This window comes from Triturus cristatus, chromosome 9, assembly GCF_964204655.1.
Source record: "Triturus cristatus chromosome 9, aTriCri1.1, whole genome shotgun sequence".
Classification (NCBI taxonomy): Eukaryota; Metazoa; Chordata; class Amphibia; order Caudata; family Salamandridae; genus Triturus; species Triturus cristatus.
Genome location: NC_140592.1, coordinates 365,837,329 through 365,862,059, shown reverse-complemented (window position 1 = coordinate 365,862,059; position 24,731 = coordinate 365,837,329). Strand labels below are relative to the sequence as shown.

Here is a 24,731-nt window from a genome sequence, read left to right as displayed (position 1 = left end):
TGGTTCTTCAGAATGATCGCCAGACCTCCGCCTCTCCCTACCGGTCTATCTGCTCTAAGGATATAATATCCTACGGGTAAGGCTTGAACTACGTCTGGCTCAGAGTGTACAGTGAGCCACGTTTCTGTCAGAAATACCGCGTCTGGCTTATGTTCTTCAAGCAGCATGGCAATCTGTGTGCTGTGTTTGGGCAAGGAGCGGCAGTTTAACACGTACATACGGTACGTTTGTGTTGTGGCTAGCGGGGATTTGCAGAATGAGTGCTTGCACCCTGGACATCGGGCGGGTAGCTCTAACGACGCGAAAGTGTGGGAGCACTGAGAAGTGGCGATCCTACCTATACTGTATAGGGCCGCCGAGCTGTAGGTCCCGCTGTGGATGTCATGAGAGCCAAATTTTGTGGCCCCGGGTCCCGGCTGGTCGCGGACGGGCGCAGACGGGCTTGCCTTAGGCGCGCCTTCGGCGCGCCAACGGCGCGCCCGCTGCGCTCGCCCGCTGCGCGTTCTGAAGTTACACATATTTGTGGGGCCGTAAGGCGGGAAGTGGGCGTGGCCTCAAGGTGGGCGTGTCCAGCGGCGAAGGCAGCCGGTGCTCGGGTCACGTGAGCGCTAGGTCCGCTCTACCGTGCCCTGAAGTGCGCAGTGTTTACACAAGTTATCACAGTTTTAAAAATAGGTAAGTTTTAAAATTTAGGTGTGAAAATTGACTATAGCTCTTCAGACATTCACTGGGATGATATGGTTTTTCCCCAGTGTGTGTTCGCTGATGCTTTTCTAGGCTTGATAATTGGCTAAACCTCTTCGCGCATTCACTGCAATGATATGGTTTTTCTCCAGTGTGTGTTCTCTGATGGAGTGTTAGGTATGATAAATATATAAAGGCTCTTCCCACATTCGCTGCACTTGAATGGTTTTCCCCGGTGTGTGTTCGTTGATGATACATTAATGAAGAAGAGTCACTAAAACTACTTCCACATTCACTGCACTTGAATGTTTTTTCCCCCAGTGTGTGTTTTTTGATGCTGTTTTAGGTATGGTGATTGACAAAAGCTCTTCACACATTCACTGCACTTGTATGGTTTTTTCCCCTGTGTGATTTCTCTGATGGTATTTTAAGTCTATGAATCGACTAAACCTCTTCACACATTCACTGCACTTAAATGGTTTTTCCCCTGTGTGTGTTCGCTGATGATTCCTTAATGTTGACGAATTCCTAAAACTACTTCCACATTCACTGCAAGGATATGGTTTTTCCCCTGTGTGTGTTCTTTGATGCCGCTTTAGCTGTGATAATCTACAAAAGCTCTTCAGACATTCACTGCAATGATATGGTTTTTCCCCTGTGTGTGTTCGTTGATGAACTTTTAATCTTGATGAGTCACTAAAACTACTTCCACATTCACCGCAATGATATGGTTTTTCCCCTGTGTGTGCTCTCTGATGATTTTTTAGGTGTGATAATGTACAAAAGCTCTTCAGACATTCACTGCAATTATATGGTTTTCCCCTGTGTGTGTTTGTTGATGATACATTAATCCTGAAGAGGAACTAAAACTACTTTCACATTCACTGCAATGGTATGGTTTTTCTCCAGTGTGTGTTCGTTGATGAACTTTTAATGTTGACGAGTCACTAAAACTACTTCTACATACACTGCAATTATATGGTTTTTCCCCTGTGTGTGTTCTCTGGTGCTTTTTTCGGTGTGATAATTGACTAAAGCTCTTCAGACATTCACTGCAATTATATGGTTTTTCTCCAGTGTGTGTTCTCTGATGGAGTTTTAGGTCTGATAAATATATAAAGCTCCTCTCACATTCATTGCACTTGAATGGTTTTTCCCCTGTGTGTGATCCCTGATGCCGTTTTAGGTGTGCAGATTGACTAAAGCTCTTCACACATTCCTTGCATTTGTATGGCTTTTCCCCTGTGTGTGTTCTCTGATGCCGTTTTAGGTGTGCAGATTGACTAAAGCTCTTCACACATTCCTTGCATTTGTATGGCTTTTCCCCTGTGTGTGTTCTCTATAGCCGTTTTAGGTGTGCAGATTGACTAAAGCTCTTCCCACATTCACTGCACTTGAATGACTTTTCCCCTGTGTGTGTTCGCTGATGACTTCTGAGTTTAGATGATTCGGTAAAACTACTTCCACATTCACTGAAAGCGTATGTTTTTTCTTTCTTGGTTAGTGTCTCGGAGTCAGGTATGTATTTTTCTACATCTCTTGACTGTGCTTCCTGAAGGGTCAACATGACAGAAAAAGCACTTGTGTTATTCTCATACTCCCTGTATGTGTGTGGTATTTTGCACATTTGCGTTCCCACTAAACACTAAAGTGCAAAGGTCACCAAATACTCGCCACACTCATAACATGTGTAAGGCTTCTTTGTGGGCGATAGTGTCTTTAGACTGGAAAATGGTTCTGCGAGCTTGCGAGTAAAGATCCATCGTCCTTCTGGTTGGTGCACACTGGGACAGTACTCTGTGTTTTATATAGCAGAACCCCCATTTCTTTGAACTTTCAGTTAACTGCGCTTTTCGCTGGTTGCTTTGGAATGGCCTGAAAGAGTTTACAATACACCTCTAGCACTGAATGGTGGTCTGATATCACTTTAGGAAGCAGAGCACTGCAGTAACCAACTCATGATCAGAGCTGGTACTGGACATGTTTACACAAGAAGTGGTTGATCAGTGTTGTCTTAATTTTCTAGAGGTCATTTCTTCATCTTCAGGCACGGAGGTGCACAGCTGAGACTCGTAGAACCACCGAATTGCCCTTGACGGTACTTCCAAGATCTGTCAGTTTATGTTCTGGTTCGGCTGTCTCCGTCGGCACTTATGTTTTACTGAGTACTGGAACTCAATGTTTCTGACTTTGCTTTTGCAGATTTACAGTATTATCTTCAATATTCTTCAACATTTTGCACAGTCAAGGATTGTTTTCTGAGCAGAAACCTGTGCAGACATGTCCAGGCTCTCTCCTCCCACTAGGGGGCGGGGGGGGGGGGGGCATTTAAAATATATAATATATAATATAATACATAATATATAATATATAACACAATATATATTATAATACAAATATTTTTTTTTCATAAAGACACATATGTCATCAGCAGAGGATTGCGGTCGCGTGAGTTATAGTTGCCTGCACTAACTATAACGGGGGAATTTCATTGGTTTTTTATCAGTAAAATGTCCAGCTAACTATAACATGTGTGAAACCTATGGTTTTTTCACTGAATTTGCAAGGTTTTTTAAATGCTAATTCCTAACTATAACGTGTGTGAAACCTATGGTTTTTTCAGTGAATTTGTACGGTTTTTTAAATGCTAAGTTACTTTACGCCATTCGTGGCGTGCGCGCCCACTTAACGCAGTTCGTTTCGTGCGCGCACCGTGCGCGCACAGTGAGCACGCGGTGCGCTTTGCGCACCGCGCGCCCACTTTACGCAGTTAGTGCCGTGCACGCACGGTGGGCATGCGGTGCGCTACGCGCACCGCGTGCCCACGTTACGCTAGATGGGCCATGTACGCACGATGCGCTTCGCGCACCGTGCGCACATGGAGGACATATGATGCGCTTCGTTGTGAAAGGTAATATTTTAATTTTTTGGTTTAATGTTATGCCATGCACAAATGGTGCTCTTCGGGCACCATTTGCACATGGGGAGGGGAGAGTATGGATAATATTTTTTTTTCATAATTTTTACCGTACGCGTACGGTAAGCGTAATCGGCGAAATTATCGAAAAAATTAAAATTCCGTTTTTGGCCTTGGGGGATCTTTGGGGACTCCCTCTACATGGCTAGGTGCTTAGGAGCTGTCTAAACAGCCCCTTTACGTGTTTTTGGCCTTTGTTTTTTAACCCCCTCTCAGAGTGCGAGAGAGAAAATGGCGGCTGCCACTTCCTGGTTTCCACCGATTCGAATGTTTACTAAGATCTAACAGCCAATCAGATTCGCGCTCGCGCACGGCACCGTACGCGTACGGTAAGCTTACCGTAAGCTGCCACAGATATATATATTGATTTAAATGCTATTTTCTCAGGAACTACTGAACAGATTTACACCAGACCTACAAAAGGCACTTCCTTGACCTGAGGACTACCTCTCTGCCAAATTTCAAGTAACTCTGTTCAGCCGTTCGGGCTGTAGCTGTGTCTAAAGGTCCTATGGAAAAATGCATGGGAAAAACGCGTTTTGGGACCCCCCTTTTTTCTCAGCCCCCGCTTGACGAATCCCCCCGAGACTTTCAGGTTAGGAGCGGAGCGTAGCGCCCCATTAGTTTTGAAAATTTCGCGAGGATTTGTCGACCGGCGCCAAAGTTATTCCAAATAGAATGTTGCGGTTTTCCTATGGAAATAGGGTCCTAACTATAACTACCTACTGGCGACCGCCAGTAGGTAATATATATATATATATATATATATATATATATATATATATATATATATATATATATATATAGGGCCTTGTATAACTGGCCCGAAGTGACTGGAGCGGTAGCTGGTTTGTGGACTGTTACTGCATCACGATGTAATGCCCTTTTAAGAGATGCCTCAAAATCATTGCATCACGCACTTTCAGCGTGCCTTCTGCCTCCCGTCCCTCCCCCCCCCGCATCTGAATCGCACAGTATTCTGAAGTGACCTGCTCATCATGTACCTTTAAAAAGCTGCATTAAGACAATAAATAAACTGGTGAGAATCACTGTCCCCTGAGCAAAATCATGCGTGTGGAGGGTAGTTTTTTTCTCTCTACGTGTAAGAAACAAAACAGAACTTCTTAAGACAGTGTTGAGAGAATTAAGACGTATTCCATAGTACAAAGTTGCTATTTATATATGTTTTCGCAGGACATTGTTAAATGAAATTATTAGTAGCCAGTATAAAATTGTGCTCGGCTGATTGACTATTAAATGTTGGAATTCTGAGGAGACAAAGCACTTCTTTGTGTCTAGGTGCTCCTTGTGAAAGGGTAGAATGCCGTCACTCACTGCAGAGACACCCAATAGCTGAAGTGGGCTGAGATACATAGACGATTTGTTTATTCTCTGGCAAGGTACAGAAGAATCTGCTCTCAACTTTGCCAAAGCACTCAATGAGAATTCTCTTAATCTGTCTTTTACGTGTCATACTAACAAATCTGCTATACAGTTCTTAGATTTAGAGGTATTTGTGGAAAATTCAAAAATGGAAAAAAGAACTTACAGGAAACCCACTTCTGGGAACTCTATTCTCCACTACAGTAGCTTTCATCCCACCTCTCTCAAAGAAAGCGTCCCATTCGCAGAATGTCTCCGTATGAAGAGAAACTGCAGTACCGAAAACAATTTTGTCAAAGCTACCAATACCCTATTTGACAGACTTGATCTAAGGGGCTACAATGCTAACACTTTAAACAAAGCTAATGCCAAAGTTAAAAAGGTCACCAGAAAGGAACTTCTTTTCCCTAATCCTGAAAAAATAAAAAATAAAAATTCTACATCAGGAACCCCAAGATTCATAACTGGATACAATGCGTATCATGACCTTTTTAGAAAGATGTTGTATAAACATTGGCAGATTGTACGTAGCGACCCAGTCCTTGGTCATAAAATGCCTAAGACACCACCCATTTCATTCAGACGTGCAAAATCCATGAGACAAGAACTAGTTAACAATGCACCTAGTGTTAACAAGGGTTCTGAGTGGCTCAAAACCAACAATGGCTTCAGAAAATGTACAAAATGTAAGGCTTGTCGACATGGTATTAACATTAAAGAAATCAGCTCTCCATTAAGACACTCCCCCTTTATTATAAGGGGAAGCTTTACGTGTAAAAGCGAGTTCGCTGTATACATGTTACAATGTACATGCAACAAACGATACATAGGGAGTACCATTCACCCTGTCCATGTACGTATACTTCAACATTTACGGGCTATTAACAACGATGATCCCAACTACCCTGTGGCTAGACACATCAATCAATACCACAGTGGAAGAGCCAGTGACCTCTCTTATTGTGTCATTGACACTGTACCTAAGAACCCAAGAGGAGGGAATAGACAACAATCTTTGCGTAGACTCGAATCAAAGTACATAATTTTGTTCAATACCAAAATACCAATTGGTTTAAATACGGATGAGGCCTTATCCGTACATTTGTAATTCTATTCTGCCTGTCTCTAACCGTACCCAGACTCCATTTTTTCCCAGGTTCACCTTACTGTATTATAAGTTCCCATTACATTATGTGTCTAGGTTTTTATTACACCCAGACTTGGTAGACAAACACCATTAGTACTATGTGATCACACTAGAGGTTTAGTTTTCCCCTCCCTTACAGTCCATCTGGTCATAAACAGAAAACATTAAGCTACTCAGCTATTCTGTGTTCATCCAGTTAACGAGCCTGGAGACTGTCTAGGGAGTGTATGATCTAGGCCCACTTGGGCTCCATTGCGTAGCTTTTCTTAATTATGTGTGTGATTCTATCTTTTGTTCCGGCTTTCTGCTGAACCTGTATTGCACAAATATGTTTTTGTGAAAATGTAAATTTAATTTACTCTCAGCAGCAAGGAACATATAAGTTTACTCAAAGTCTGTCTTCCAACTCTGGGGTAAAGACTTCTTTTCTATTTTCTATGTTCATTGTATTTCGTTACCATGACGATTTCTCTAAAGACACGGAGTATTTAATGGTTGCTATTGGTGTTACCTGTGATATTGACAAAGGCGGCTTGCCGTCGAAACGCGCCAAGGTCTCTTGGTGAAATAAATTACTCCTTGCTTTATCTTCACGGAGTCTACGCCTGTTTTGAAATTTTGTAGCAGGATTGGTTGTATATATATATATATATATATATATATATATATATATATATATATATATATATATATATATATATATATATGGCGCCTTGTATAACTGGCCCGAAGTGACTGGAGCGGTAGCTGGTTTGTGGACTGTTACTGCATCACGATGTAATGCCCTTTTAAGAGATGCCTCAAAATCATTGCATCACGCACTTTCAGTGTGCCTTCTGCCTCCCGTCCCTCCCCCCCGCATCTGAATCGCACAGTATTCTGAAGTGACCTGCTCATCATGTACCTTTAAAAAGCTGCATTAAGACAATAAATAAACTGGTGAGAATCACTGTCCCCTGAGCAAAATCATGCGTGTGGAAGGTAGTTTTTTTCTCTCTACGTGTAAGAAACAAAACAGAACTTCTTAAGACAGTGTTGAGAGAATTAAGACGTATTCCATAGTACAAAGTTGCTATTTATATATGTTTTCGCAGGACATTGTTAAATGAAATTATTAGTAGCCAGTATAAAATTGTGCTCGGCTCATTGACTATTAAATGTTGGAATTCTGAGGAGACAAAGCACTTCTTTGTGTCTAGGTGCTCCTTGTGAAAGGGTAGAATGCCGTCACTCACTGCAGAGACACCCAATAGCTGAAGTGGGCTGACCCACTGTTCCATGCTGGATGCTGAAGTGGACAGAATAAAAATGTGAATGAAGCAATAGCAGGCCAATGGATGAAGAGGTCTGGCTTTAAGCTCATACTAGAATATTACACCTATAATTTTAGTAGAACCAAAAGGTAGATCTAAAAGGCTTTGCTAATGTCAGGCCTACAAAATGAGCCTCCATATATAAATTAGGAGATTAGAGAATACATGAGAAGGTGGAATGCATGTGAAATTAGGCCACGGCTATTCTAAGGCTAGTGGTAGCTTTTTTTTTTCTCTCGAAGTTTTATATAGCGCGAACTTGACCAAAATTAGAGTGCTTTACATGAGGACACATTCATTTTTGTTAGGCCCAGTTTAGCATTAATATAATTGTCTGTTGCATAACCAGCACCCGTTCCTATTTTTTTCTCGATTTTCCACAGTAAATTAAATCGGTAGTAAAATGCTTTTTGACTTCTGCTAAATTTACTGGTTCAGTGACAGGTTGCACTCCAAAGTTAACAAAACTATCTACAATTTCTCACTTCCCTATATAACCCTGCCCTTTAAATCTTCCCTCACAAAGGGCTTCTTTCCTTCCTCCATCCAGCCACTACTATTGTTCTTATATTGAAAAAAATGCTGCTGATTTTGGGCACCAATAACATTTCCACCATATAACTCTTCTTCTGCATTGCTTAACGATTCTTAAGCTAGTTATACTGTCACAATGTTCATTCTTATCTCTACCAGCAATCTTTTTTTTTCTCCTATGTTCAGCTTTCACTTTGTTCTCTTCAGAGAGAGGATGCTTCTTTTGACATCTAATTGTTATGACCAGGCAGGTCTTCACTGCCTATCGTCTATTTTGGTCAAACTTGATTTATCCGCAGTTTTAGTGTATTGGATCACACTCCCTTTCTGATACTAACTGGATTTACCCTTCTCTAAAGCTGAATCTCATTTCTCAGTTCATACTGTCTCAGTCTCCTTAAAGAATTTGCTTTAATCTCTTACTACTTTGTCTAAATGAGTTCCACAGCTTTCTATCCTTGATCCATTCTTACTTTCCCTACATGCAGTCCCTTCAGCATCAGTCGCTGATTCTCTCCGCCATTGTCTGTCAATGTCTTAAACCTAATGAAGTGCGGACAAAAAACATCTATGTTTGTGTTATTCCACCTGAAAGTTACATACATTTATTTTATTACATTCATTTTCTTCCATCATCCTTCTGTAAACCTCGTTAATACTATTTACATTCAGACCTCGCCTTCCTCATTCAACGAACAAATTTCGACAGTAACGAAAATATCCCATTTTCAGGTCTTTGAGATTTTCTTCTTTTTTGCTCTACCTAAATACAGCTTCAGAACGTGTTTCTTCTCTGACTGCATTCGGGTTATTCTGTATACGTCTACAATGATCTGTGCTTCATTCTTCAGTTTAGATTACCTTTCATCTTTATTTCTTGCGTATTTCACCATAAATTAACCATGTGTTTATGCATTTCCAGTATCTTTCTATGCATCTTACTTAAATGCACTCATCCTCTTCACCTTCCCTATGATTGTAAAGCACTGCACATCATAAGGGGGGGGTGGGGGGGGGGGGCGTTTGGGTGATGACCTAGAAGAGCGAGTACCTCAAGTGGGAATTACACAAATACATTTCTCACATTTAGGCACAAGGATTTTAAGTGATTTGTCCAGAATCACATAATGTTGATCAAAGCTCCGAAGCCAGGATTCATACCTGGGTTCTCAGTGACTTAGCGGTCTCTTTGGCCACTAAGCCACCTCACCTCCCAGTGTTTACTTAATCACAATACATTGTCGTCCTCCCCAAGAGACGTTAATTTACATTTTTGTTGGATTTAGCTACACCACAGACTAAATCCAGATTCTGACTGTTCTTCCTCTTCGAACACTGTGTTTGACTGTGACCCTAACACTCTTTAAATAATAGTTGAAAGGCGTTGTTATAGTCTAGCGCCCCCTGCATAGCTTAGGCTCTCACATTCCCTTTTTTTTTTTTTTTTTTTTTTTAAATTTTATTCAGCAATGTCAGCAATACATAAATATTACAAATGAGCAACAATTCATACAGCTCAAAACCACAGAAGATCATTTCATGGCATTACAGATATTGTCTCTATTCCCCGCCAGACAACCACTCAGTTATCGGTGCCCATAATTGCTCACCAAATTGCTTTCTTCTATATCCCTTTAATTTGTATAAAGCAACTTCCATGTGGTATAGAGCGAGAATCCTGGATCTCCATTCAAAGAAGGAGGGTGAGTCCGGACTTAACCATTTCGTGGTAATACAAAGACGAATCACAGCCATACTCAAAAATAAAAGGCCCCTTTGTGGTGCCGGCCTTCTATTATTTGACCGTTCAGGCTCGGTACCAAATAACACTAATCCTGGATTAAGGATTACCGGAAGTTCTAGAGAGGAGTTCAGAAAAAATTGCACTTCACCGAGAAATTGGGTCAATGAAGGGCACAAAAAGAACATATGTACAGCCTCCGCTGCGCTCTCACCACAGCGTGCACATTTGTCCCCTCTTCCCACCTTCCATTTTGCAAGCTTGGCTGGAGTGTAATAGAGATCGAAAACTGACATAAAGCACTGGCTCTTTAAACTCCCTGAAAACAGGATAGTACTTGCCATTTCTAGCGACTCCTGCAAGTCTAGATTCAGAGTCCCTATCTTTCTATTCCATTTAAGTTCCTGGATTTGGAGATCATCTTGCTGGCCGCGACTAGCTTCTTTGTATAGTTGTGAGAGATTCGCCTTACAGCTTAACACCTTGAGTATCGGAACTCCCTCAAGTGAGCATGTGCCCTCTATGATAGCTCTGTCTACATAGCTGCGCAGTTGTAGGTATTTGAAAAAATCCCCCCTTTCCAAATTAAATTTTTCACTCACAGAAGCATAAGACAATAATTGGCCATGTTCGCATATATCCCCCACAGTCCTGATGCCGGCCAGCCGCCACTTTCGAGCGACGGAGTCCATAAAGACTGTGGATACAGTCCCGGGGAGCCCGATCGGTGTATAGCCATTTACTTTATTTATCCCGCACATCAAGCATATCTTTTTCCAAACAAAAAAAGCTGCAGCCAAAACTTTAAATCTAGTTTTTTTGTAATAGCTAGGTTCGATAACCCTAACTAATAAGTACCGTGCTTCCGTGCCCAGGACCATTTAAAAAATAGAAGGGGTTACAGCCGGATCCAGGACAGCCGTTTCACCATAAATCAAAATACGACAGTATTGGAGCATCGAAATATAATAATACAAACGAAAATTTGGAATAGCCCACCCCCCTCGGCTAAGTGGCATAATAAGCCATTTCATGGCTCTCCATGACCTTTTGTAGCTCCAAAGGAACCGAGAGCAAAGTCTATCTATCTTCACAAATAAGGAGTTTGGAAAAATTAACGGAATCGCCCTAAATATATACAGAAACTTCGGGAAAATCAACATTTTAATAAAGTTACTTCTTCCGTAAAGTGACAGATGCAAATGGTCCAGCCTTTCCAGGGTCCTATCAGACTCTAATAGAATAGGGTCAGCATTCAGTGCTGGTATTTCCTCAACTTTCGCTGAAATTCTGATGCCCAAATATACAGCCTGATCAACCATTAGTTTAAGATCAGATGGGCGTCCCTTTTCTGAGTGCAAGACCTGAGTCTTGGTTAAATTTAACTTATAACCTGAATACCTAGCAAAATCACTCGTCAAGATCTCAATTCTATCTAGCGCTTGAACAACATCACTAGTCAAGACTGCTATGTCGTCAGCATAGGCTAACACTTTCACATCATGTAGCTGGGGTTTGACAGGGGCAATTAGCGAGTCACATTCCAATCTATGAATCAAAGGTTCTATATAGAGGGCGAAGAGCAAAGGCGAACAGGGACACCCTTGACGTGTGCCCCTCCACACCTTGAACTCCTCTGTTTCCACCCCTAAAACCCTTACAGCCGCCACCGGCTTTTTATACATAGTCTGTATGGCCTTCATAAATTCAGGAGGGAAGCCCTTCCATCTGAGCACTGCCCACAGGTAGGCCCAGGAGACCCTGTCAAACGCCTTCTCGGCATCCAGCAGGGCCACCCCGACCCGTGACCCAGTCGCCTGCGCCCAGTCTAGAAGAGATATAACCAGACTAACATGATCTGTGGTACCACGTCCCGCGATAAACCCATGCTGACGCGGTGAGACAATTGACATTATAATTTTCGCCATTCTCACAGCAAGAAGTTTTGAGTAGATCTTGCTGTCTGCATTAATCAATGAGATAGGTCGATATGAACCTAATTGAAGCCCATCTTTCCCTTTTTTCTTAAAGACCATAATAATCGTTTTGGACCAGGACTCCGGCGGACAGCCATTAAAAGCATTTTGCAGCAACTTCAACAGCTCTATCCCCAGCTCACTCCAGAACCTCCTATACACTTCCAAAGGTATTCTATCCATACCCATCGCCTTGCCACAGGGAAGTGAGAAAATGGCAGTCTGTACTTCTTCTAGCGTTATTGGAGCCACCAAACTATTTGTCTGTTCTTCTGACAGAAAAGAAGAATCAATCCCTGCTAAAAAACTCTCCGCCTTTTCAGTACCCTCATTTCGGTACAGATTCTCATAAAATAATTGAAAGGCTTTCCTCACCCCATAAGGTGTTGCCTGAGTTGTTCCCTGCATGTCTTTGATCTTCAAAATTTTATTCTGAAACTCCCTTTGTCGGAGTCGATTGGCTAAGACCTTACCCGACTGCTCACCATGCTCATAGCATTCCCTTTTGTGGGTCTGGAACTTAGCAGCCACTTCCTCAGCAAACTGTTGATATATAACTGATCTATTAATGGCTAACTTTCTAAATATCTCCGATAGATCCCGACCTTCTTTGATATGTTTGTCCAACTCACATTCAGTATTGTTTAGATCCCTTATACGTTTATCTAGAACAGATTTATTATTTTTACGCTTATGAGCGACAAAGCTAAGGGTCTCGCCCCTAAGACCCGCCTTAAATGCATCCCAGACAGTTCCTACAGAGGCAGTGTTTCTATTTATCTCAAAAAAGCTAGAGATCCAGACCTTAATATGACTACAATACTCCGGATCAAGCAAAACTTTCCTGTTGAAAGTCCACTCAAAATTTCGTGGGGTGACCATATCGAGCTCAATTTTATAAACTACAGGGTTATGGTCGGAAATAAACCTAGGCAAGGTAAAAACCCTCGCATTTCCAAGAAGGGAGTATGAGACGAAAAAATAGTCCAGCCGCACCAATTTTTTTTGAGGGGCTGAGAAATACGTGTACCCCGGCTGATTAGCATTTAATTCTATCCAAGCATCAGCTAAACCTTGATCCAAAACCAGGCTGCGCAAGCTTCTAAAAACTCTAGGTTTCCTGCCATAATAGGCCTGGCACCCTTAAGCATCAAATCCCTCATTCAAATGTATGTTCATATCCCCACAAATTATAAACGGCTGCGCCCAAGTAGACATTTCTAGGTTAATTTTATCGAAAAATTCAGATTCGTCCAAATTTGGACCATAAACAGTACATATTGTAAGCTTTTTACTATTAACAACAACTTCGACCATTGCCCAGCGCCCCCAATTATCCTCTTTATGTTTCATGACCATTAATACCCCCTTCTTAGATAAGATAGCTACCCCTCTAAGGTTTACTGACTGGTGTGAGCAGGCGACCAAGTCCATTCCCAGACCCCTGAGCCACCCTCTATTCTCCCATGCTATATGCGTCTCTTGTAGACACAAAACATCCCAAGACATAGCCTGGGTTATCTTAGCCAGAACCCTTCTCTTGTTAGGGTCATTTAAACCACATATGTTAAGAGAGCAAACTGTGAATTTACTCTTTTATATTACTATAGGCTGCCTCATCTGAATCACTTCTCTCTCCCCGATACTCCCAGCCCTTTACAAGCAACATGGCTTCTCTATCCAGGCTCATCATTACATATAACTTGCAATTCCTACAAAAATAAGTTAATGAGCTCGCTCCAAACCACAACAAAGAATATACCAGCACTGCTGAAATTTTCACCCCAAGCCTACACCTACTACCCCCAGACCCCCCCACCCTGTGCACACCGTCCCAGCACTCCCACCCCTCCACCCCCCCCTCCCCAACCCCCTACCAACCCTATGAGGCATAAGGGATTAAGAGGCTCTCACATTCCCTATGCTCAAAGGCATTTTGGAATATGTATGTCTGTAGTATTCTTTCATGTACTTTTAAATGCTTTGTGTATTGGCCCCGCAATACCTCAAATGGAAATAAAATGGGGACATTCACATGCAGTTAGTACGAATAGAAAGGACTGTGCGCGCTCTTTGCACTTTTACTAATAGGGACGTTTCAGGGGCAATTTACAAAGGCATGTAAGAGTATTAAAAAGAGTGCTCCTGTAGTATTACTTCCCATACTCAAAGACTTTGTAACTCAACACTTCAAATGTGTAACAGGGAGAGGTGTGGCGCAGCAGCCAGAGCGGCTGACTCCGGAGTTCGGGGCTCACAGCTCGATCCCCGGTGCCAGGCGGCAGCTCAGGCCAGCACCATGTGACTCTGGGAATAGTTTACTTAATCTCATCGACGGCCCCTAGCGCCTTGATACCCTTAGGGGTGATATGTTCACACTTTACAAATGTGGAATTTATTTATTTTAACATCATATAATGATGTTAAATTGACTTTTGCATTTCTATACATTTGTTTACTCTATTTCATAATGTTTTGTACTCTTTGTGGCACCCTTCATAAAAACACCAAACAAAATAACACAAAGACATGTTCAGTACTATTTAGTTTAAAGTACATAACAGTGTGTTATTTCAAATAGCCAATCCTTTCAAGATTACCCTGTCCCAGGTTTTGTAGCTGTTAAGGTTACAGCAGTGCTTTAGGTGGGCCGGGTCTCACCGGTGCTGAGCACCAGCATTTTTTAAAAGGGGACCTTGAAACGGGTCTCTATCGGGCTCTGTTTAGTTTTTTAGGTCTCGGCTAGCGATGGCTGCGCTTGCGCAGTCTCGCTCGCGAGAGATAATGACTTGGGAGAAGAGGGGCTTGAACCCGCCCCTCTTCTCCCCTGTTCTCCATTGGCTGGCCTAGTAAATGCTGGCCAGCCATTGGAGAAGAGGTCCCGTCACTCCAATCATGCCCCGTCCTTTTCGGATGGGGGCGTGTTTTTTGCGAAAAGTCTCAGGGAGGAGACAACAGCAAAACACGCCCCCGAATCCGAAAAGGACGCTCCCTTTCTCCGAGGCATTTCTGCTGTGCCTCGGAGAAAGGCGGTGGTGTCTTCCGGTGCCCTGTTCCTGTTTACTTGTTTGTATTTAATTGCGTGTGTTTGAATATGTGCAAAAAACGTTAATAAAGTACTGCCTCTGAAAGACATGTTTACTGTTTAATATCACAGTTACACAATTGTTTTACGGTATGATCAGTTTATAAGGGCACTAGGTTAGGGTCATTCCATTTAGATGCTCTGCAACAGTTTCAAGATCTTACTGTTCTCGTTAGGTCAAATGGGTGTAATTTTTGAAATGTACGTTTTTCTCGCCTTCGCTTGATTTTGCTCTCGAGAAAGTGCCACTGATAGTAATTGAATGACACTCATAATTACACTGAAATTATGAGAATGTCACACATAAGCGATCTGAAACTTTGGCAATGTTTGCTGTTCCTCTACTCACGCTACCCAGAAAAGCTTCTTTACTGGCCACTTCAAGATGGCTGTTACGACCAGACAAAAGTTACGTAATTCGTCCCTTTTCCCTTTCTATCTTGGAACTGATCATGTGAAGCTCGGTCTCAATTCTATGTCTATTTCGGATTATTCTCCTGTTAAATTTAAGAGCTTTTCTTCGTCAGTAGACTTCTAATGAGTAGGAATGACATAACTCGACGTCGGACAGCTCTTGCGGTAGCAACGTTTGATGTTGGTACCACCGTAGGAAAGGCACGACTACTTACTCAAATCACTCCTTTATTTCAATCGCACGGAGATTCGCACCGCCCATGCATGGCACGTGATGCGAGGAAGTAGGGTAGGAGGTGGGGGGGTAGATTGGTCTTGAAGTCTCGCGTGGCTTCCGGAGCTGTCAGCCCGCCTGGCTTTGAAAGGACGCACCGGCGTTGAGTTTTCACGTGTGTTGATGCGGTATGCGTTTGGTGCCTGAACCTTCCCTGTGCAAGACATAAGAGCCATGGCATTTCAACATCAGGGATACTCCGAGGCCGAGCTCCGAACATTGGAGGAGGCGGTTATATGTCGCGAGGCACAGGTGTCCTCCTTGCTCAGCATCTTCGGGGAGGTATTTAACATCATCTTAAATCAAACTCAGCCGCTGTCACCCTTTTACTTTTCAGACCCTGTTCCTGAGCTCCCTACCGTGGTCCATGACATGGCCACTTTGGCCGTTTTTGCTCTGCACGGTGCAGACCTTTCCCCTTTACCTCCTCGCTCCCCAATGTCACAGTGCATGCAAAACACCAAGCGATTTTTGAACAATGAATGTGAAAAAATTTAAAGTAATCAGTGACAGCGATTTAATTCTAGTTTTCTTCACGTTTTTTACTTAATCTTAAATTTGCATTCTCTCCGCATGTTTGCTATTTCAAGTTTTGATGTTTCTATTTTTTGGGTGTAGGATATTGCTCTTGTATAACGCAAACTTTTATTGAGTCGCCTGTATGTGTTTACAGCGGGCCACGATTGAGACTCTGGAGTTGAAGTTCAAGGGGTCAGTGCGAGGTTTTCAGTGGTTCAGAAAGGTAGTCGGAATAGATGGTCTTCCAGACCTTGGCGCTTCTGTAGAGCGCACAGCGCAGTGATTATGTTTTCTAATTGCACTTTTGATTATGTGCAAGTGTATGTGAAGGAGGCATACTGTTGTCAAAATACTGATAAAGGAAAGTAAAAGAAAATGCGGCGCTAATAGGTGAGTGGGTACGCTGTTTGTTTGGGGACGGGGGGTGAAGTCAAGGAGAAGCGCGCATCTGCTTTCAGGAGAGAGGAGAAACAAGCATTTACAATGCAACGGTCTCGGCATTGGTAAAGTTAGAGCTATTGGCATTGCTCATGACAATGCCGTTTCTTTAAATGTTTTAAAAACAAAAACATAAACAAAAATAATGTCATGAGCAATGCCAATAGCTCTAACTTTACCAAAGCCGAGACCATTGCATTGTAAATGCTTGTTTCCAGACTGGAGTGACAGAAGGCACATCGATGTGCGCCTGCTCACTTCTGACTAGTGGAGAAATTACGGCATGACGTCATGCCAGATGAGCGTTGTAGGGGAAGGGAAATCCTTTAAAGAGAATCATTTTCTCCCTGGATTTTCTTCTCTTTTTGAAACTCAGGAGCAGCAACATTGTTGTGGTGTCACCAGGGCTTTAAGTGGAAGCTTTTTTTAAATATAATATCTACCAGCCATAGTTGCTGCTTATTTATCTTATGCAACTAACAACCATTGACAGCACCAATAGTACTGACTTGTTGTAGGTATGATGTTACTTGTTGTATTATGTATCTGGATGCAATGACATAAACAGCAAAATACAAGTCCGGCGGCACACTCTGATAAGCACAGATTTTTTTACTTATGTGTTTTTAAGCCACGCCCTTAATTACGTTGGCCACGCTCCTCCTCAGTTTTTTTCATCCCACTCAAAGCCCTGGGTTTCAGTGTATTACACATACGGGCCCAGTCCTTCCCCGTGGCTTGTATTTCTCACACTGTAAATCCAGTCTGTAGATTACAACACGCTCAGATGCATCTTATTCAATAGAATGGTTTCTCCCGCGCCCCTTTCACCTTCCATGCCCTGCTGCATATTTCCACGCAAACAAAAATGTTGCAGCATAAGGTCCCGCTACCCCTCTAGATGCCTCTGAGGGCAATTCCATTAGTCGATGGGCCTCGTTCCAGCATTACATCCGGCTGCCTGCCCCTCTATGAGCAGGCGGCGCACGTCCTGCCCCTCTAGCATGGCCACATCCGGTGCAGAGTGCACCGCAGGCCTCACGTGGAACGTGCGCGCGGTGCGGGGAGCGCTTGATGAATAAAGGGACAAAGACGGAAGCAGCCTGTGATTGGGACAGGAAGTGGGCCAATGGCACGGCTTCTGTTCCCAGCTACGAGCCCTTCTGTGCTCGAGGCGAAGCACGTGTCTTCCGACGGTGAATGAGGCCAGAAGAAGCTCTCTGCTTTTCAAAGTGCAGCTCTCAACTGTTCACTTAAGGATAATATATAAAAAGATAGGCCATGCAGTGTGCATTTTCAAGAGCTGGTCTGCTTTAATACCAGATGTGAACAATGTATTCCCAAGGTAGGGAGAAAAACAAATAGGAATAAACACTGCATGCAAATATTACAAATGCATACTACACACGCGGGTTTCTCCTGGGAACACAACAAGTACTTCTTTCGAAATTTCTAATCTTGGACGATGAACTTCTGTTCCGTGAGCGTACAGAGATTGTCACAGGGAGTAAAGGACTTGCGTTTGAGGAATCCAGCACGGCAGAGTGTGGGAAAATTAGGGCACTGGTATCGAAGCAAGGAATGAGCCCACATACTGACAGGTGTGAGGGTTTCAGAAATTAATCGACAAGAAAGGGTATGTCTGGATGCAAAGGGGAGGGGAAGTAAAAGGTTTGGGAAATAATACAGAAATATTTATTTTTTGGAGCTGTGTAAGAAAAGAGCCACATTTTATGGATGGGTAGGGACAAGACAGGACAACGTTTGGCATGTGGGAGGCAGAAGTTAGTAGAAAGTTTATTAAGTATGATCTAAGACACAGTAGGTGTAAAAGGTGTGGCAGGGTTTGGGGGTTGTAAAGGAATTAGAACAGTTAACTCAAATATTGAGGAAGCAATACAACACAAGAGCGTGTGGAGGGGCATGACGAGCTTGACTGGGAATGTGTAATGTGTGTGAAGAATAACAAGGTGTTTGCTGGACTGTGAGTGAGGCATAAGATACAACAGTGTACATAAAGCACAGGAAATAAGACAGAACAGGCGCAGGAGGATAAAAGACAGGATAGATGCCTGGTGCGTAAGGAATGCAATATGGCCAGTTATGTGAGGACTAAAACATGACCTACTCCCAGATATGTGGAGAGGAAGAATGGGCATAGATGTAGTGTGCGCGGAGAACAGGACAATGTGCAGACTGTGTGAGGAAATGATGGTCTAGGCTCTAGGCTGTGTGAAGAACAGCGCAGGCCGATGACGAATAGGACAAAATCCAAGGTGTGTGAGAAGGAGGGGAAAAGGTATGCAAGGAGTAAGGCATGATGAGTTTTAGTGTGTGTGTGTGTGGAATGAGACAGAGAGTAGGCACAAGCTATGACTGAGTCTAAAAACACATGAGATACTGTATCAGAATCAGGCATGACTCGTAATGTGTGTGAGGCATGGGATGGGACAGGGTGTTGAAGCACCGAGACAAGATCTGTGGAAAATAATCTAATGTTTGTTGAGGTTGTAGAAAATAATACAGGACATGGTGTAGGGTGTGTGGAAAAATAAGGTAAGGGAGTGAGAAACAGGATGGGGCAGGGTGTAAGGAATAAGACCGGGACGGGCTTTGGATAGGCATGTAATATTCAGATACCTCTACAATGACTCTAACCTGTTGATGATTCCGGCCTGAGTGCATCTTTAGAAACAGGCATTGCTGAATGCGCCGGCAATCTCCTAGCAAATACCGTCTCCCAACCCCAAACAAATGTACAGTAACTTCGGATTTAATGGTTGACATTGTTTGACCCAAAGCTGGATCCTGCATCTCAGCTAATGCAAATACTGAAGAGAAGCTTAGATAATTAGCCTGGATACATATGGATCATGCATAAGACTATCGGAAGCAGAACTGGCAGTGAAACAGACTGGCACAGTCGAATCTATGACATGACCCTGTGCAGAAATGTAGGATATAGAGATGCCTGCCCACATTTTAGGGACAAAAGAACCAAATAAATATTTGAAAGAAAACCCAATAAAAATAAAATTACACACATACAAAGAAGGATACCTGTGAGAAACCGTCACTAGAATCTACTGTGGCTGAGCCGCGTTGGGTAAGAATGGTTGGATGTGCAGTAGCTAAGGAGAGTTTAAAACAAACGTGCTTCTCCATAATGTCAACATTGCAACCATTCTAATGTTCTATATGAGGTCTGGGTTAGTGGTCTGCTATCAAGGCCTCACTCAGACTGGCAACATACCAGACAGACCTAGATCATTCACATGCTTTCCTTATCTATCCTGGAACCAAGCTATGCCTGGCTGAAGAGCCCTAACTAGGGCGAAACCATTTCTAGGTTTCTTGCGTTCTGGCTTGGGGATGGCCTGGCCTGGCAGTTCTGGCTGGGTTATTCCCATTGGAGCAGGGTCAAGACTGTTTTGCATATACCTGGGTCCAAACTAAGGTGGCATGATGTGCAAAATAATGATGTACTGGGATGCAGCCCGAGTAATTACCAACAGCTGAGATTAATTCAAGCATTCCATCTATTAGTTTTGTGTATACATTAGTGTGTCACCCTAAGTGGGATGGCAACGCCCAGACGTGGTACCCTGCACACATTGTCACTGGAGCCAAACTGTACCCGACTGATAAGCCCCAACTAGGATGAAACCGGTCCTGTGTTGCCTGTGTTCAAATTCAGGGAGGACCTAGCCTGGTAGTTCGGGCTGGACTGTTCCCACTGGAGCAGGGCCAAGACTGATTTGCATATGGCTGGGTCCAAACTGAGGTGGCATGGTGTGCAAAATAACGATGGACTGGGATGCAGCCCGACGAATTACCAGTGGCTAAGATTAATTCAAGCATTCCATCTGTTACTTTTGTGTATACTTCTCTATCCTGTGAACAGGAAATACTAGGAATTATCACTCGGGCTACAAGGTGAAGTGAAAAATATAATTTCACCAATAAAAAGTGATTAGAACAGAGGTTTTCGGCTTTTGTGCAACCCTCGCACTTCTGCACATCTTGGACGGGCTAGAACTCAGTAGATACACTCATACCTTTCATCCACAAGGGAGAACACTGATCAAAACTGGGGTGCACAGATACACCCTTTTTGGATAAATGGAGCTTGAGAATGGATGAAAGCCGGATAATGGAGGCCCCAATATATGAAGCCATTGAGTGCCCTTGCAAACACAGCAAGACTTGGAAGCCTTTGGATGGACTTCGTAAATCGTAATCTGATTATCCTGAATACAATGGTGGGCGCCTCGGAACTGGGGGGGGGGGAGGGGGGGGGGAGTGTGACATTACAAAAATAATAATAAAAAAAGTTACTTACCTTTTCCTTCACCGCCGCACTGCCTCATCCTCACAATCTACCGGAAGCACCCAGGCTTCGGGGCTGTCCCAGCCAATCACGACGCTGCGGGAGCAGCGTCTTGATTGGTCTGAGCATCCTGTTTGGATGCTTAGGCTGCGCCTGGGGAGGCTGGGCTTGCTCTCCGTGGGGCTGTGCAACACAGCCCAATGGAGCACATGCCAAGTGCGCGTGGCGGTTTGGGCGGCCCTGAAGGGTCAGCCAAACTGTCATATGCACTTACAGGAGTGCAAACAACTCCTCACTCTGTTTGGCGTCACGGAGCCTAGCCCCACCCCCACCTGGCTCCGAGCTCCGCAAAGAAAAAGAAAATCATAATAACGTTATGTAATTATTTTCTCTTTCTTTTGTGCACTGCTGAAGTAGCAGTGAGACAACGCTCGCCCGCCTTAGCGGAGGAGCCGCCACTGCCTGAATATCTAATCATATGATGTCTTCTCATTAGCCACCTGAGTTTGCCAATTACTTTTGCTATGCTGACATGCTTAGTTATGCTGCCACAGATCATGTAAATATATTGTCTGTTTAATACTGTTTTTTTCCAGATGTAGCAATATTTTCCTCATCCGTTAATACAGCTTTGCTTAAACAATATAAATGTATGTCATTGATGGATTCCACTTCCAAATAATCGAGATGGTTTGTCTGTTACACAAACAACATCCTAGGCAGATGTACTCACCCATGCTCAGAAAATAGGAAATGTGTGGGCGAAATAAACAAAATAGGAACAGTGGAAATAATCCCTCCAAAACACTAATTAAAGACAGTAAGTAGACTGCAAAACAGGCGACATGACAATGTAGAAACAGTGATCAAATATTAGAGGTGTATCACCAAAACATCAATGTACAATGTATAGCACACTAGAGCATAAAGTGCAATTAACCAAACCATTGTTCAAAAACTACTTGTGTGGAGTGTTCAGAATTTGTGGGGAGCAGTAAAGGGGAATCCCAGAGTTATTTTGCACCATATTTTCAGTCACATGCACGATCCTTTTTAGCAGGTGCATAAAGTATAATTACATAGACGGAAGGAGGTGGAGTGAGAAAGTCTGGAGGGGAGAGGGAAATGAAAATGTTCAGAAATGCCCCAAGTCAGCGTGCACAACAGTTAGGGCTCTGTACTGGGCTGCCACTCGCCCCTCGAGATGGCGAGTTCCATCCGAAGGTTTGTGGATGAATTGACACCTATCTCTTTGATAACTGTCAAGTGACCCCCCCATCGCCACAGCTTCGGCCACTCCTGGCCATGTGGCTTACAGGACATCGAATACATGGCTTTTTATGTCGAGCATTCAAGACCTCTTTTATAAACTTTAATATATACTTATATGTGTATGTACTTTGTGGGCTCTGGAGATCAGCCCTAGGACTTGTCTGCTTCCGTGTAGGGACTTTTTTCTGGCAACTGCCTCTATTTAACTTTCTTGATAGAAAACGACCAGCAGAGGTCAGTAAAATACCAGAATCACTTTATCATTTTCTAGATTCCAGTCCATAGATATTGTCTTCTATGAGCACCCGTAGACAATAATATTTTTTTCAAATCTTGTATTTTCAGTGATATGACCACAGAAGGTCCTGATTTTATATTAAAAACAGAGCTTTGGACTATACCATGACCCGCTGAAAGGCAATATTTTTCTCCATGTGTTCCCATACCTGGCGTGTCACGCAGTTTGGTGCTTATTGTCCCTCCATGTTAACGAACAGTAGATGTTTCAGCACCCATGCTAAAGGGCTGCATAGCTAAATACATATAAGGCCCCAAAGACGAGATCCATTGCATTGCAAGTGCTTGTTTTTTTAATCCTATGAATGTAATTTTAAAAGAAAAACAGGCTCTAGAATACAACATGACATTAGATAAAAGGCCAGAACTGGTTGGAGGTGGCACACTTGGAATGACGCCCCTGGGCAGCTATGGTGTATGGAGCTGATGGGCCCTACAGATTGCTTCCAGGCTGAAAAGTATGATTCCATACTTTTCACACTTGCTAGAATTTATAAAGAATTCCAGAAGTATCCCTGAAAATCTGCTACTGTTCCAGGTTCTTAGAAGAACTCACGTATGTAAACATTTCGGCATACACAAAAGTAGCATGTCTGCATTTCCACGTGTGGAAATAAGGCACAAAAGTGCAAACACACTTATACACCCCTCTTCTCCCACGGGGGAAATATTTTTCCTTGTGAAGGAACCCCTTTCTCTAACGCCACTCCAGTTTTGAGGGTGATAGCCTTCCCAATCCCCACTTCGATCAAATTTACTCCGGTTACTGAGGAGGGAATATTTGCAGAATGCAGGCGGGAAAGTACCACCCAAAAAACAGCAAATAACCACAAAATTAGAGGTTTCCGAGTGTTCTCCGGCTTTGGTACACCCACCACCAGCCCTACTATGAGTAGATTTACTCACACGGAAAATTCTGCCCTACGCATTGTGAGTAATTCCATTTACAGCTGCAAATTCGGGTGGTGGGAATCACTGAGGTCACCCTCCCGTAGCACATGGCAGTATTTGGGCATCCAAGTGTTTTTCAGGGGCACAAACCTTTGTGAATCAGGCCTGTGTGCATGCAGTGGATGCGTATTGGTGCTACATGTGTTACTGGCGGATGGTCCTGGTGGGACCTTGAGGAAACCAAGTCAAACCTCGCCCTCTCCTCTCCAAAGCCGCCCATTGGTAGGTTCTACGATGCCTGCAGCCCATCGCGTCCCAAGCGACGGCCGCCTCGGAGTAACTGATCTAGCTGTCCGAACACTTGGTATTAAAGAAATAAATCCAAGGTCCCCACCTTTTTTTATAGATAATTCGCGCCTATCTGGTCATTCGCTCGCTCACAGCACCCAGATCGACCCAGTAATAAACAGCAATTGGTTGCGCTGTGAGCACGCTGCAAAACACTCCATCCAAACACAAATCGAATTGCCGACAGATGAAAAGGCGGTAATAACTTTGCCAAGTCTTGTGTAGGTAAGGCGGCTGGGGGCGGGAAATGATGGGTTGCAAGGAAAAATAAGAGAGATAGAAAAGGAGAAGCAAAGGAAGCTAAAATAATAAAAGAAAAGGAAGAAAAAGATGGAGATCTTCGCCACAGGTGAAGCAGTATTTTAAGACAGGGCAGGGGTAAAGGGGTGGGGCAGGGGGAGGAGGTGGTGAGCCAGCCATAGTAAGTGAAGAGAAAGGAGCGGTGTGAGTATGGGAAAGTGCACGAAGGATGGCATTAAAGCAAGTGACTGGGTGAGAGCAAGAGGGACAGAATAGGCTAAGCGAAAGATGGTGGAAGACTAAGGGGCCTATTATGACAACGGATGGACTGCCGTAGCCGTGGTGGAGGTCCAACCGCACCATTACGACTTGGATAGTCGGACCTCATTGGCATCACTACAACTGCCAGGGATCAGAGCGGTGTTGCAGCAGTCTTGTGGCCGCAATATGCTTGGCGGGCCGCTGCTGCCCCGTCAAGCATATTGCGATCTTCCTCTCTGCCTCAGTTTTCATGACGGTGAGCCCGCCATTAAAAGTGAGGCAGAGAGGAAACAAAGGGGGACCTACAGAATCCCCTGTTGCCTCTGCGCCAGGGGATGCATGCAGGGGTGCACATGGTGTGCCCCCCTGTCTGCAGGCACCCCCATTTCTTGCCGGGCATGGAAACAGTCCATGCCCTGCAGGAGCCTGCAATGGGGATCCATTGTGGTGCCTGTTACGGCTCTCCTAAAAGCCTTTAATCAGACACTGCCTTGGGCAAGCCGCCGCAGGACCGGCCAACCTGGATTCCAGTCGGAATCCGGCGGGTGGTTAAATTATGGCTTTGGCGGTGCAGGAGCGGGACTCTGGTGAGGCGGCTATCTACAGC

The 24,731-nt window shown here is 43.7% G+C and overlaps 1 protein-coding gene, 1 long non-coding RNA gene and 1 pseudogene across 5 annotated transcripts in view; 1 reads left to right on the top strand and 2 right to left on the bottom strand.

The window, feature by feature from the left end:
- The window catches only part of TEX264 (testis expressed 264, ER-phagy receptor), a 570,054-nt gene that overhangs the window by 20,862 nt on the left and 524,461 nt on the right, over window positions 1–24,731 (bottom strand). The gene's annotated exons all lie outside the window — the stretch shown is intronic.
- LOC146797953 (uncharacterized) overlaps window positions 1–24,731 on the top strand; it is a 242,856-nt gene that overhangs the window by 27,313 nt on the left and 190,812 nt on the right. The gene's annotated exons all lie outside the window — the stretch shown is intronic.
- Window positions 1,062–2,791, bottom strand: LOC146797954 (uncharacterized; annotated as a pseudogene).